The sequence below is a fragment of the Phyllostomus hastatus genome, unplaced genomic scaffold (assembly GCF_019186645.2).
Source record: "Phyllostomus hastatus isolate PE091 unplaced genomic scaffold, TTU_PhHast_1.1 phas_contig_524, whole genome shotgun sequence".
Taxonomy (NCBI): Eukaryota; Metazoa; Chordata; class Mammalia; order Chiroptera; family Phyllostomidae; genus Phyllostomus; species Phyllostomus hastatus.
Window position 1 is genome coordinate 2,981,824 of NW_025333900.1, and position 14,479 is coordinate 2,996,302.

A 14,479-nucleotide genomic window follows, 5' to 3' on the forward strand; every position below is an offset into this window, starting at 1 on the left:
CGAAGGAGCTGAGCATGTTAATTGAGCATCCCGGAGATTTTGAAACAAATATGATTTAAACTCTCCCATATGGCCAACAGGTTTTTTACTCCATGGGACCAATATACCTTCTTTGAGCCAGGATATCCATTATGCTTAGGAGCAGCATACAGATAAGTGCATTTTTCTCTACTTGCAGAGATATTTAGCCAATATTTGCCTTTTAGAGCAGATCTGCCTAGTGCCCTAAGGGGGATATTGGGAAGAGAGGAATTTGAGAGTTCTGCATTTTCAGGTCCTATGGACTCAGCAGGGTGTTTTGTTTCTCTTTTTCAAGCCTTCTGAATAGCTGGAGCTGAAATTTTCCAATCAAAATGTAAAACTCTCCATGAAGAAAACTAATTTTAAGACATAAACAACAGAAGTATTTTTTCATGGATTCTGAATGTATTGATATCACCTCATTAAATAATATCAGACCATAGCTAGAAGGCAGGGGTCGAAGGAATTGTTGCTTAATGAGATTGTAATGAGAGAACATTGAAGTTTGCCTTTTTCTCTGCTTGTTCCAATACTCATGGCTTAATGGGATAAAATATATTTGAACTCAAGCTCTCAAATAAGATATTTCTTAGTGTGTCGTGGTTAAGAGTCTAATAATTCTTCTACTAAATAACTTTGTGACCTTGGACACAGTGTGTAATAAGTATTAGCTATTATGATTTATAATTGAGAAAAAAATAAGGACTTAGGTAGACAAATTCCAAATTATAGAACAAGAAAATTTTTATTCAAATGCTTCAGTAGGGATAGCTTATTTATTTTACACATTAGAGGCTTGATGATAATAAACAGAATGTAAACTGTTTTAGATATTTGTTGCATTTTGTTAAACCTGGAAATTTTAATATCTATCAAAATGAAGTTATTATGAATGCAGATCTGGTGATTGGAACTCTTCATTTATTTTGCTAACTTAAAATGGATCAAAAGAGCTCTTTGATTTTGACGATTATTTTATAATCAGTTCAGGGGTAAGGAGAATTAAATTTTGATGGCTCAGTCACAGTTCTAATCAGCTTATTTAAAAGATGAAAGAATTATTATAAATATAGACTAACCTGGACTGAAGGTTAATAGAGTGTGATGGATCTGACAAAGTGGAATAATAACAGTAATAATAATAATAGCTGAAATGTATTCAGCATTGTGCATGATCAGGCATTGTAATTATAGTTTTTCATGCAGTCATTGATCTCATTGATCACAACTAATGAGGCAAGCACCATTATCACCCCCATTTTACAGACGTAGAAATTGAGGACCAGATATAGTAAATAGCCACGTTATCTAGTGGCTACTGAATTGGACAGTATACTTACAGAATGTATTTTTAGTAAATTCATTATTTTACATATTTCAAAAATGGTGAGAATGAGAAAGGCCATTCATACATCCATACAATAATTTTTAAATTCTAGTATCTTCATTTCCAAATTAAATAATTGCTGTCACTTAACCTGTTTAAATGATATACCCTGGCAGATAAGGTGACAAATTTTAGAAGGATGCTTTCCTTATAATCTTGCAATTTTGTCTAAGAGCTAAAATGGAGCTGACCTTAAGTTAAAACTAAATGTCCCTGGGAAAAGTGAATGTCTACAAGAATACCTACCTCACAGAATAATGCAGAACCAGGTGACTAAGGAATTCAGTAAGTGTGGACCCAATGTGGACTTTCCAAGCCTTCAGCATCAGAGGACAGGGCTGGCCAACTCAATAGCTTCTTGCTGTTCTATATTCAGTTCTCAACCGGGCAGTTGACAAACATTTGTTAAGGATCTTTGTTTCTGATTCTTCACTGAAAATTACTAATATAGCCCTGGCCGGATGGCTCGGTTGGTTAGAGCATTGTCCTGTAGACCAAAAGGTTGTGGGTTTTATCCCTGGTCAGGGTGTGTACAGGAGGCAAATGATCCATGTTTCTCTCTCTCTCTCCTCCACCCCAACCACCACTTCCTCTCTCTCTAAAATCAATAAAGGTATCTTCTGGTGAGAATTAAAAAATAATTACTAATGCATGCTCATCAAAAAGAAATGTCAAACAAATCAAGCAATACTGGATTGTTTATAATAACAGGTAATAGTTCCTTCAATTCTTACTCTAGTTCAGAGATAACCACTGTGAGCTATCAGGTATGTATTCTCTCAGACCCTGACCTATATGTCTATGTCTATGTTTCTACCCTATCTAGAAATTTTGTGTGTGTGGAAATGGGATTACCTCACACATATTGTTTTACAGCCCCTCTTTTTTTATTTAAATGAAATCAGTCTCTTTCTATGTGTTTTATACATTTTATTCTTTTAATAGCTGCATAGTATTATATGGTATGAATGTGCCAAGTTTATTTAACCACATTACTGTTGATGAAAAAACAAGTTGTTTCAAATATTTGTTATTGCAAAACTGCTGTGATGCACATCCTTGTACATCTATCACTGCATGCTTGTGTATTTCTGCTTGAAAGATTTCTCAGAACTGAGATAGATGGGTGAAAGGCATGTACATTTAAAATTTGGCAAATACTGCCAAACTGCTTAACAGCCTGTGGGAAAGACCTTGTCCCTTGACTTCATCTGGAAGTACCAACATTTCCATTACAGGAAAGTGTCCAATCTTTCTCAGAAGCAAGCAGAATAGAAGCAAGCTGTTTCTATTCTCCACTCTAAAAATAATCTTATATTTTCATTAATATGTGTGGCTCCAATTGATAATGACATTGTTCTGCTTTATGGCTTTTCAGATACGTCGCGAACTCAGAAAACATCAGCTACTCTGGAGTTTTATCGTAAGTTTTGGACATTCCTTTGGTGATTTATAAATGCTAGAAAATAAATTCCGTGCCCCCCTGGGGTCTAAATGAAGACACTGTAGGTTTTGGATTCAGTAACTGATCTTTCAAGAAGACACAGTATGGGATGATGACTCATTCACCCCATGGTAGCTGTCCTCTAGCTCTGTCCTTTAGAGGAAGCATTGCCGTGGGTCTGCTAGTACTTCTCCCTCCCTCTCCAAGAATTTCGTTAGGAGAGGATGCCTAGCATATGTCAAGGTTAGCCTTGCCCCTCTCTTTGCAGGAGCATCATGTCCTGCAGTACGCAGCCCGACCTTGGCACAGAGTAAGCCAGAGCTCATGGCAGATGCTTAGCAGTCACAGCCAGTAGCTGAGCAGTGGCAACGGAGGAGATTCACAACGCAGCCCGAAAGTTGTGTTTTCGCCTGTGAGGTTACAAGTGTGTCCTGGGTTTACAGTTACAGAAATAAAGCCCTCTCCCCGCTCTGTCCTACTGGAGACCTCCACAAGACAGATGCAGGATTTGGATGGAGAGAAACCAGACCTCGCGGAGGCAAGCTTGGGGAGGGAGGGAGGGGGGAGGAGGAGGAGGAGGAGGGGGTATGGCGTCCCTTGGCAGCTCCGCGCACGCTGCGGCAGTGGCAACCGAAGCGCCGAGTACCAGTTGCTCAACACTTTATCAGTTCGCACTGCTCTTTCTTTTTCTTCAGTGAATTTCCATTTTGAGGGTGCAGCTCCACAGAAGAAAGGTGTGTTGAGGGGCTTTGGAATGTCCCGCGTGGGAAACCAAAGGGGGTGCCTCCTCGGGTGGAAGTAAGAATGGGCTCTGGGCTCCGGTCCGCTCCTGCCGGGAGAGACGACGCCTTGGTGAGGGAGACTGAGGGTGGTGTGTTTGTGCTGGCGGCGGCTTCTCGAGGGTCCCAGGCCCCTCGAGGCTGCAGAGAAGAGCGGGGATTCCGGCTGCGGCCGCCACCCGGAGGGTCCTAGACTCCGGGTGTCCCGGGTCTCCACTGGGCCCGGGGCGCCGGGCGGTTGCCATGGCGACGCAGGGTCCGCGGCTCCGAGCTGTGGAAACAAAGCGGCCCGCCCGCCCGCTCCTCGCCCGAGCTCCTCCTCCGCGGCCGCCTCCCGCCCTCCCAGGCGCCGCTGCCGCCGCCGCCGCCGCCGGAGCGGCTCCGGGCCCGGCGGCAGCCGGGGACCAGGTATGGCGGGCGTGCCCCGTGGCCAGGGAGGGGTCCGGCGGGCACTCGGGGGCGGGCGTCCGCCTGCCTCAGGGAGAGGGCGCCTGGCCGGCTGCACCCCGGCCCCCATGGGGCGCGTCCCCACTGGGAGGCGGCCTCCCCTGCGCGGAGGAGTCCTCTGCCCCGCCGCCTGCGCGCTGAGGCCGGGGACCGCCGCAAACTTCCCGGGCAGCGGCGGGCGGGCGGGTAGGCTGAGTCTCCTCGGGCTACCGCGTACGGGCCGCCGTCCTGGCGCCACTCGACGGTCCGCGCCACGCGGCGCTCGGAGCTCCGGCCGGGTGCTCGTTGGATGTGATTTTGCTTCTTAGAGGCGGTGGGTGGTACCTGCCTACATTCTTTCTCTCGTTCTCGCTCTCTCTCGCTCTCTCGCTCTCTCGCTCTCTCTCTCTCGTCATCAAGGCTTTCAGAAAAAAAGATATAGATATATTTGCCTTTGGATTTCCATGTATCATAGTTTCCTCTCTTTGAGGATGGGACGGGGGCGTGTAAAAGGGAATATACAAGATATTTTTCACAATCTTTGGAAAGGGAGCTCATTTTCTATCCCTATGACTGAAGCATTTCGGGGTGCTTCTGAAGTTCGTTTGGATTTTGAACATAACGACCATATCTCTGGAAAGTGTAGTTGCACCTGTAACTGAATGGGAGAGGTAGCTCGGGTTCCTCATCCAGCAATACCAGAGTCAATAGCAGGATCAGTACTTTGTAGCTTAGATACTTGGCACCTATCTCATTGCTATTGTTTCTGGAATGTATTGTGTTCATGCTTTAAGGAGCTGGAAAATGCCTTGCGTTTTTATACTTAAGGAAGAAATATGAAGCACCTCTGAAGGCAGGTAGATGGGCGGTATTTGCCTGTGTTTATGAGTGTGATGAGGGTTACACCCGTTGCCAAGGGTATACGGGTGCTGGATGGGGAATTGCTCAAGTTATGGTACTCCCCCTCCTTTCTCAAGGGCCCCAAGCCCTGCCATCATTTCGTGACATTTAGTTGCAGAACAAAGAATGCATTAAAAATATGATTGCGAAGACTATTTTGTGGCTACTTAGATATCATCTGTGTAATAGTGTGAAAGAAAACTATTCATTTTCAGAAATATAGCTGATCAATTCGGAAGGAAATAATGTATTTATTAGTATCATTTGTTTTAGTTGGTGAGAGATGTCACATTGATAACTAGAAAATAAGTCAACTAATTAAATTGTACATCCAATTTAATAGGTCAGTTATCGAACATTATATAGAATAAGAGAAATATCTTTGCTAAAAGGTAGCTAATGAAAAGAAACCAGTGGCACAGATCACTTTGAATTACAGTTAAGTTGATTAGAATTAAAGATATTAAAGCTACCAGAGGTGTCAGGCACAAAGTGATTATCTAATATTCCTTCTCTCCCTTTCGGGATTTCAACACCTGTTAGCCTGCTGATTACTAGGTTTCTAAATCTGTTTATATTTGCTAGCAATTTTAAGCAATGTCACTTCATTAGAAGATTGTATTGAAAACTAAAGAAGTAAGTTGCACCAATAATTTGCATGTTATTTCACAATTGGGTTTGTTTTTAACGGAATTTCACTTGTAGAGTGATTTACAGATGCTCTGCTAACTACTCTTTGATGATGGTAATGAAATGGTCCATTGATTAAAATGAAGTAGATATGTTTATAGAAGATAACCAGGAGAGGATATACATATTTTCTCATTTAAACATGAAAGGCAATCAGAATATTAAAGTCTAAACATATTAGATAGACATCGAATGTAGTTTCATGTTTTGTACTAAAACACATTTTGTGTTCTTTCTGAGCTACCAAGAGTGCAGCTTCAGATCTTCATAGCAAATCTAATATTCAAGTGCAGGGACTCTGGACCTGCTTTTCAGCCATACGGAACTCTCACTGTGAGTTTTAATCTGCACATATATTTGTGGCTAAAAAATGTTCTTTGAAGAATGGAGATATCCAGTGTTAATTCAGCACAATAAGGATTTATGTTTTGCCTTTGCTGCTAGCTCACAGAAGGCCCAAGATTCAATATAGTTTGGCATTTTAAAGCAGTATTGCCTTCTGCCAAAAAATAAAATCAGTAAACGTCAGAAACAAATAGTCATGCACTATTTTGTTGTAGTGGTTTATTTACCCAAGCTCTGAAGCATGAAATGAAGCTTTTATCAGTGCAGCACAAAACAATAATTTGGCATGTTTGTATAGGTTACTAGTGTTCTGCATAACCAGTTAATGAAAGAAAAAAAATACCATGATATCCACAGTATCTCCTTAGCAAATACACATGGAAAGTGTGCTTTATGTCCATGCTTTAGATTAGCCACCTGGTGGAAGTAGGGAACAGCACAACACATCCTTGAGTGTAAAACACCATTTGTCACTTTCACTGATTCACAATAGTGTGAGACTTCTGCGTTTCTAGGGTTAAGAGTCTTAATTTTATGATCTAAAACTGGTCTCTATTTTTGGAATGGGTTAAAAAATACGGTCTATAATCGTAACAGCCATTTCTCTACCTGAAGAATTCTGTAACTTATCAAGCATGTCCAAAGATATAAATCAAACCAAGAAATGCTCTTGTTTAATTTAGGATTAACATTATACTTCTGCCATTGAAAGTCAGTTGTTTGTAACTGTATGAGCCTGCATGGGCAGCATAAGGCCACTGAAGCCTTTGTTGGCTGTTTCTGGGATAACATTCTCTTGCAATTTCTAGTTGCACTGTGATAATGTGATGACTGGTTGGTAATTTAGCATTCAGTACAATGTGTTACAGCATTTATAAAAACATGCTTAGGAAGGATGATAGTTTTTAATGATTTCTTCATTATCAAAACACTTAGGTTTGGATTTGTGGCTAGGGAGAATAATGTAGCCCTAAGACCTGGCCGAAAAAAAGCTATAAAATATAAGGTATTGTAAACTGACCTGCCGTACATGGGAGGTATTGATGATAACTACCGTCCTGAGAAGAGGCAAGGGAGACACGAGATGGTGGGTGACAGGAAATGGTATTTTGTGACATGGATTATTGATAGTGATTGGTAGAGGTTGAAAAACTTTTGTGGGTATGTGTTTCATTTTTTGTGCTCCCATTAAAATGAAGATAAGATGACTTAAGTCATTTTGTAAACCACAGGTGCTTGGGGAAAATGCATACATTTACACTGTCTGGAACATAATTTGAGTTGTGAGTATAGTTTGAGTTTAAGGATTGATTTTCTTACGTGCCAGTTATTTGTAGCAGTTATATACTATAGTTTTGGAATCGGTCAACAAATATTTAACAAGTGTTTCCTTCTATATATTCCATATAGCTTGATGCAAGTCATATGAACTCTTATGGATGAGGAATTACTTGTTTTCCAACTATTATGATTATTCATTTTATTTTATGTATGACACCCAAATAGTCTCCTTTGGCTTAGATTTCAGCTTTTCTTTTCTTACAGAGAGAAGTTACCACTTAGTTCCTTAATATTTTTAAAATAATTTTATATCCCTAGGGCTTTAAAAAATATGATTTGATTAATTTGTTATTCAACCAGAAGAATATTGGAAACTAAGTTTTTAATGGTGTGCATTTAAAACACAGTATGTATTATAAACTTTAATATCACATTGTGGACAGCTACAGAGGTTGTATGGTGGATAGGGAAATTTGGCGTTGATTGCTTATTGCCCTAAGTGTCTTGAACTAGATCCTTGCTTCTTTATCCTATAATCAGTGAATCAAAGGACCTGGAGATGGAGGCTTCAGTGACTTAAAAAATGGTAGTTAAAAAGGGAGGTTAATATATATTGACAGCTGGCTTGGTGGTGAAGGAGAAGAGAGGGAAAAAACTCTGATGGCTCTAATATTCTGTTCAACATGTTATGGTTCAGAATCCTGAAGCAATTACTCAAGGGCTGTTGATGTTTCCAAAGGTGGGCCACTTCTGCAACAGAGATGCTCCTTCTGATTGCTTACCCACATCTTTTCTCCTGACTGACTAAAAAGTGACTCCTTTGAATTGTGGTGTAAGTGAACTTTGAATATTATAAACCACAAATTAGGGCATGGATATATTATGTAAACTAATTGCGCAGGTAGACCAGCTCAATAATCAAGATGGTAATGGAATTATAAAATCAGGTGATGTCTTTGCTCAACATATTTGATGTACTTGAATGAGAAATTGTTTCCATCAGTCTAAGTCATCTTCCTTCTCATGTGACCACAGTCATTCAAGGGAGACATGGCATTTTACAGTTTTATCACTGCATGATGTGTTGGGCATAGTTATAGATGCTTATTCAAACTCTTGAATTGTAAATCTACAATAAAATGTTTCCATGTGGTCTTACCTGGTATTTTCTCTTGATGTAAATGTTTTCCTCAGGCACTGTGTAGTATGATTGCAGTTCCATCTTTTCTATCACTCAGTGAAATCTTTACTAATGCTTCCAGTGGGCTGGGCACCATTCCAAGCACTTAGCAAATATTAACTTATTTAATGTTCCTATGAGGATTAGGTACTATTATGATCCCCAAATTTAAGAAGAAAGAAACTGATGTGATTGATCTTTCTGTTATATTAACCTAAAGGTAGATAGAATATACCAGGATTCTGACTTCTTTATGCCAAGGAATGCAGCAAGCTTTGCTTTTCAATTCACTGATCTATTTTAAGTGTAGAAATAAAGGCACTAACTTTTATGGCACTTAGGCTTTTTATTTATATTGATAAAAAGAAACAAAACCTAAGGTCATAAAATAAGAAGCATTTCTTCCTAGCATACTATAATGTGTACAGTATTTTCTATACTGAGAAATCAGAACAGACTAATTTACAGAAAAGATACTTTCTGAAGATGGTTCTTTCACTCATTATTTATATTCATATACTAAAATAATGTATTTTTCTATGGTATTAGCCTTACTATATACATGTAAATGCATCTTTTAAATGTTTGTCTATTTTTTATTGCTTTACATGGTCTATTATCAATCTAGTTTCACCTATTATTTTCTTTCCTTTAAAAACTTTTTACTATGTTTATTGATTTTAGAGAGAGAAGAAAGGAAAAAAAGAGAGGGGGGGAGGGAGGGAGGGAGAGAAACATCGATGTGAGAGAGAAACATTGATTGGCTGCCTCCCACATGTGCCCTAACAAGGGATCAAACCTGCAACCTAGGTATATGCCCTGACCAGGAATCCGACCCTTAACCTTTTGGTGTATGGGGCTGCATACGCTCCTACCAACTGAGCCGCACTGGCCAGAACTCATTTTTTTTCTTAGCTAACTCTAGCCTGTCCTAAAGACACACACTCTCTTTCAAGAGAACTGTTTGTATACTTCTTTTTAAAAACAATTTAGCATGTTTTTGAAAATACGTCTTTTTTTTTTGTTCTAGATCGTAAGGTTCTCAAGAACAAGAACTATGTCTTAATCATTTTCAAAGATAAAGTAGGTACAAGTATGCTTTCTTAATTGACTACTTATGTGATATAAAATATTATGTTTTAACTAGTTCCAAAGTCAATATTGAGGGCCTTAAGAAAGTCAACATTAGTGCCATAGGAAACTGACTCAGGTTCCTTGTAGTAATACTTCAGTTATCTAAGTTTCAAAATGTATCATTAGGACACTATGAAATGAATTTGAGCTTTTAGTTACTTGAAATACATTAGAAATCAAATATCACAAATTTTTGTTTTCAATTATTTGGATTCCTGATGTTGATGTCTTAAAAGTTTACGTATAAAAAGCATAAAATACTATCTAGCTTAATTTTATACTAACAGTTATGAATAAGCTTTTGATAATTCTAAAGACAGCAAAAAGATGGATCTTTGAAAATCGCTTACATTTGTCTTTATAATCCTTTTAGTCCTTTACCTCCTATTAATACGTCCCTTTATATCCCCCTTACTGTCTCCACAGGAGGGTCATTAGCATTTTAATTTCAGGGGGGCCTTTCTTATTTTAGCTGTATGAAAAGTAAGTTAAATAAGAGACAGGAGTCCATAACAGCCAGCAATGAATCATAGTTCTGTAGGTTTTTTTAAATAATAAATATTGTAATGGCTACCATCTGCTGAATGCTTACTTGGTGCCAGGTATTCTATTAAGTTTGCTATACAAACTATCTTTTAATCTTCATAATTACTCATTTCCTCATCAATGAAATGGAAATAAATACTTTATCCAGGATTGCACACAGTTCATACATTTAAAAACATGATTTGTGTGGATAAATCCCACTCCGAAGCTGACTAAGTTTGCTCTGTAAATCACCAGCAGACAAAGAATGCCTTCCTGAGGCAGTGGAGATGCTTTCAGATTATGTCTGCTCTGGGAAGATTGGCAGTTCAGGACTGCTTGGTGGGGAAGAATTCAGAATGGTAGGTGTGGTCCACTTAGGCAGCGTAGATGGTCCTCAGGAGGTAACTAAGAGAAATACATTTTTGTTTACATTTATTGCTGCAGACTCCAGGTGGGGTTTTTGGGTAGAAGGATGAGGAGAACTCTCTCTTTTTTTTTCATCCACCCCCAGGACATTTTTTTCATTGCTTCTGGAGAGAAAGGAAGGGAAAAGGAGAAATAGCCATATGAGAGGGAGGCATCAATTGGTTGCCTCTCATACGGGCCCAGACTGGGGATCATATGCACCCAGACTGGGATGAACCCCACAACCTTTTGAGTACAAGACACGGGACTTTGCTCCAACCAACTGAGCCATACTGGCCAGGGCAGGAAGGGGAGAACTCTTCCCTTCAAACATAGTTTTAGAATTAAAAACAAAATGAAATGAAACCATTTTTTTTCCCCTGAATTTTTTTAAGTTTTGTATTGTGCTCTAGATTTGGAGTTCACACAGAAAAGGACCATATTAATGGTATAGGATGAAAATAAATGAAATGAAAAGTAATTCAGGCTGGACTTGTCTGAGGGCCTTTGTTCCTGTAGGAGAATTCCTTATCTTAGGATGCTAGAGGTTTGGAATATTGGGCCAGGATGAAGTTAGAAGCCTTGAAAACTTCTCATTTAGGCCATTCCCCTGTACACCATGGGTTTTTCCTGTAATTCTTAGCCCAAACCTTTCTTGATAGCTACTGGGAAAAAAAGAGAGACAAGAGACTTTTAGTTAAAATCTTAACAGCGAGCCCTGGCTGGCGTAGCTCAGTGGATTGAGTGCGGGCTGCGAACCAGTGTCACAGGTTTGATTCCCAGTCAGGGTACATGCCTCGGTTGCAGGCCATGACCCCCAGCAACCGCACATTGATGTTTCTCTCTCTCTCTCTTTCTCCTTCCCTTCCCTCTCTAAAAATAAATAAATAAAATATTAAAAAAAATAAAACCTTAACAGCACGTAGAAGCTCACTTTTATGAACAACTAGTCAGTGTGAGCTCTTTTTCACTTTCAAGGGCAATATGAAAGTCAGTAAAGCACTATGGCTAAGAGCATCAATTTAGAAGCCAGACAACCTGGAGTTGAATCCTGGCTCTGCTGTCTGACCTTGCGGCATCCACTTAGTCATGCTGTGACTTCATTGCATTACCTGTAAAATGGGGAGACCAATAGTCTCTGAGGTGTTGTGAGGATTAAACAGATTACTATATGTAAACTACTTAATTATGAGCTATTAAGAGTAAGTTTTGTATACAGAAAATACAACTGATATATATGTATACACACACACATATATATTACCAGTTATATATGTATAAAGTACAGGTTAAAAAAATCTAGATTTATTTAGGCCTTTAAATTCAACTTATTATTCTGTTTATAAATCTGGTAAATGTGAGCAATCACATTCACTTTTTCTTTGATGAAACTTTGATTCAATTTTAACAGATTCAGTTCCTTTAGCTATCAGTGTCATTTACAAACTTAGCTAAATTTAAATCCTTAAATATTTTCAATTGCACATATAAACTTGATGTATTTGTTTTTCTATTTAAACAAATTAGATGCTTATTGGACACATTTATGACCCAAATAAGTAAAACCTTTCCAAATACTTAGCTCAAGTTCTTTAGACTGTACTATCACTTACAAAATTTTATTTTACATTAAAAATTTTATATCATATTTATAGACATAGGCAAATCCTCATAAACATTTCAGTCTAAATAAATCATATGTTTAAATTTATCACACATTTAAAATTATTGGTTTGGCCAAAAAGTCTTTAGTTTTTCCATAAAAGAAAAACAATTTTCATTTTCACCAATAGTTATTGATTTGGATATTTTGAATATGTCAGCTATCTCCCATGTGGTATAATGTTGATGGTTCTCAATATCTCAATATGATCGCTGTCAACTTCAGCTGGTCTATCTGACTGTGGAGCATTATCCAGCAAGAAATCTCTAGCATGAAACTTTGCAAATAACTTTTTTTTGCAGTCTTTAATCATTTTTATTACACAAAAGTAATGATAATCATAAGAAAGTTAACTTAGTTTTAAAATTTATGATTAAACAAATGTAGCTGAAGTAGAATCGAGCAATGTTAAATGAAATAAACAGATATATTTTTAATAAAAAGGAATAAAAGTAGCATAATTAAATTTAAGATTTTTTAATGTAATGTATATATGATGTTTTCTGTAAGCCTAATCCAAAAAGCAAAGGCAAAAGCAAAAATGTACAGATTTAGGAGGACTAAACATTTTAACTATGATTATAAACAACTTAAAATGTAAAAACACACATTCAAGATTCATTATCCTGGAAACTAATTTGAAGACTATAAAAATTATAATTTTAGGCATACATGTACACAAACACAGTCTGTTCGGAAAAAGTCCAGCCTTTGTTAATATAACAAGAACTGTTTGCGCGACATTGATGTAACCTGGCAGCCAAGGAGAGTGGACTGGAATGCCCATGCATGAAACGTGATGACTTCATTGTACTGGTCATGGGGGTAGTAGATGCCATTGAGTGATGTGTACTGTGTGGCTGTTGGATTCAAGATGACTGAGCAAGTAGAGCAACAAATCTATATTAAATTTTGCATACACTTGAACATTCCTCCATGGAAACTATTCTGATGATTCAGAAGACTGCAGCTATGGGAAGCTGGTTATTGACAGCTTCATCACGACCACATACCCACTCATGTATTACATCTGGTGCAGAGTGTTTTGGTGAAACATCAAGTCACCCAGGTGACTCAGTTCCCCTACAACCCAGATTTGGCATCCTGTGACTTCTAGCTTTTCCCAAAACTAAAATCACCTTTGAAAGGGAAGAGACTTCAGACCGTCAATGAAATTTAGGAGAATATGATGGGGACTGCTGATGGCAATTGGGAGAACTGTGTGAGGTCCCAAAGTGCCTACTTTGAAGGGGACTGAGGTGTCATTATCCTTTGTACAATGTTTCTTGTATCTTCTTCAATAAATGTCTCTATTTTTCATATTACTTGTCTGGATACCTTCTGGACAGACCCTTATACTGGTAGTAAAACTGTTACACAGTATTTTATTTTATTTTATTTTATTTTATTTTATTTTATTTTATTTTATTTTATTATTTTATTGTTGCATTACAGTTATCCCAATTTTTCCCCTTCTGCTCTCCCCACAAACTACTTTTGACACTATTGATCAGTCACTGCTTCTCCATATACTGCACAAATAATTTTTTGTGTGTGTTTTGAGTTTTTACCTTTCTTGAAATAATAAAGCATAATATGCCAACATGTTGCATATTTTTTCCATCTTCAACATTAGAATGGCTACACAAAAATCCACCAATTTTGTTTTTTTTAAATGCATGCTGATATGACAGCTGTCATAATACTAACAAAATTGTTTTTGAATGAAGTTATAAAGACAACTAAGCACTACTAGAGCCATCTTACAGAGAAAAACCAAACAATCTTTTTGGCCAACCCAATTGAATCATAAGTCTCATCTACCAGTTTTTGTCAGATTCATTTAAACATTAAAAACATAATTATTCACAAACTGTTTCAATCAATATAAAACATATTTCTAAACTTTTCTAAATAGTATTAATATGGGTCTGATATTCTTCATTATCTCTGTACTTCTTTCTAAATCTTCTCTAGATTGGAGAGTCACTTACCCACTGGAAGGAAGTTTATTATCTTAGGTAAGTGGCGGTACCACTTTAGGTGAGCTATTGTTATGCCATTCCACATTGACTGTTTTTCATGAAAGTTTCTTTTGACCACCTCCTGGATAATTCTTCCTGTGACGTGGATGAATAGGTTTGGCTTTCTTTTCTAGTCACTATGACAACAGGTGACTCCAAACCTTGCTTTTCAGATATTGCTGGTATTTCAATCCTAGGACAAATGCTATCCAATATGTAATTTTGTTTTGGGTAGGCATATTAAAGCAAAAAATAATTAATTTTAATAATAG

General features: G+C 38.0%; 1 protein-coding gene across 3 annotated transcripts in view; it reads left to right on the plus strand.

Annotated features, from left to right (window-relative positions):
* Positions 1-3,483: 3,483 nt before the first annotated feature.
* Positions 3,484-14,479, plus strand: part of RNF182 (ring finger protein 182) — a 67,986-nt gene continuing 56,990 nt past the window's right edge. The window contains exon 1 of one of the 3 annotated variants that reach the window (XM_045847169.1): positions 3,484-3,586. The gene's annotated coding sequence lies outside the window, so the exon portion shown is untranslated. Of the gene's footprint in view, positions 3,587-3,965; positions 4,040-4,260; positions 4,392-14,479 lie in introns of those variants that run through there. The other 2 variants (XM_045847167.1, XM_045847166.1) reach the window with 2 other exon arrangements.